General features: G+C 42.7%; 1 protein-coding gene across 3 annotated transcripts in view; it reads right to left on the reverse strand.

Moving 5' to 3' along the window:
- Positions 1–1,182: 1,182 nt before the first annotated feature.
- fhdc3 (FH2 domain containing 3) overlaps positions 1,183–1,352 on the reverse strand; it is an 18,412-nt gene continuing 18,242 nt past the window's right edge. For all 3 annotated transcript variants that reach the window (XM_046316854.1, XM_046316853.1, XM_046316856.1), the window contains exon 12: positions 1,183–1,352. This exon is cut by the window's right edge and continues 1,942 nt beyond it. The gene's annotated coding sequence lies outside the window, so the exon portion shown is untranslated.

Below are 1,352 nucleotides of genomic sequence, written 5' to 3' on the forward strand. Positions count from 1 at the left end.
TTCACACCACTGGTCAATTGCCACACACTCATTACCTTGGGCCTCGAGGCTGTGTGTGTGTGTGTGTGTGTGTGTGTGTGTGTGTGTGTGTGTGTGTGTGTGTGTGTGTGTGTGTGTGTGTGAGAGACATTTCACAACAGGTTTCTATATTTCAACTGATTGTTTGAATGACTTCTGATTGGTTAATCATTCTTCATTCTTTATTTCACAACAAAGCATCCTTCACTCATGCTGCCAAACATACTCTTGTAAAACTGACCATCCTACCGAGCCTCGACTTCGGCGATGTGATTTACAAATTAGCCTCCAATACTCTACTCAATACATTGGATGCAGTCTAGCACAGTGCCATCCGTTTTGTCACCAAAGCCCCATAGACTACCCACCACTGCGACCTGTACGCTCTCGTTGGCTGGCCCTCGCTTCATACTCGTCACCAAACCCACTGGCTCCATGTCATCTACAAGACCCTGCTAGGTAAAGTCCCCCCTTATCTCAGCTCACTGGTCACCATAGCACACGCTACAAAAACTACAAAAATCTCTGAAGTTGGAGACTCAGTTCCCTCACTAGCTGTAAGCACCAGCTGTCAGAGCAGCTCACAGATTACTGCACCTGTACATAGCCCATCTATTATTTACCCCAAACAACTACCTCTACCTTTCTCTCTACTTTGCACTCTTCCACTGCAACCCCTCCCATTAACCCTCCCATTAACCCTCCCATTAACCCTCCCATTAACCCTCCCATTAACCCTCCCATTAACCCTCCCATTAACCCTCCCATTAACCCTCCCATTAACTCATGATTTTAAGCACTTGGAGACTAAAGTAGTTGTTTAGAAATGTTATTTCTGGCCGAGGTGGGATTCAAACTGGGGATTTTAGATCACTCTTCCCCTTCCTCAAAAAAAAAAAAAAAGTTTCAGCTTAATAAATAAACACATTATTTAGAAGCCTCCAGTCTTCCCTCCCTCCTTTCTCCTAATATTTTCCCGCCTTTTTGTCCCCCCCCCCCCACAGCTTTGGTGCTTGCAAAGGGATAGTGGGTTCAATTCCCAGGACTACCCATAAGTTAAAGGCACAACTGTCAGTCACTTTGGATAAAAGCATCTTGTTAATGGTATATATATATTATCATATTAACTGTGAGTGAGATCAAAAGACAAAAATAAGGCTGAGGTAGAAAGACCGTTTTATTACATAAAAATGACACTTAAGATAACAAATTAAAAATGTTTTTTTCAAGTGTGACGGTAGTATATTCTGTTGTTCCACACTATACCTGAGATCATGTACACGCTACAAAGGAGAGCTGTGTTTTGGTACAAAGAACATTTTTTATCTGGATCT

This window comes from Oncorhynchus gorbuscha, linkage group LG20 (assembly GCF_021184085.1).
Source record: "Oncorhynchus gorbuscha isolate QuinsamMale2020 ecotype Even-year linkage group LG20, OgorEven_v1.0, whole genome shotgun sequence".
Lineage (NCBI taxonomy): Eukaryota > Metazoa > Chordata > Actinopteri > Salmoniformes > Salmonidae > Oncorhynchus > Oncorhynchus gorbuscha.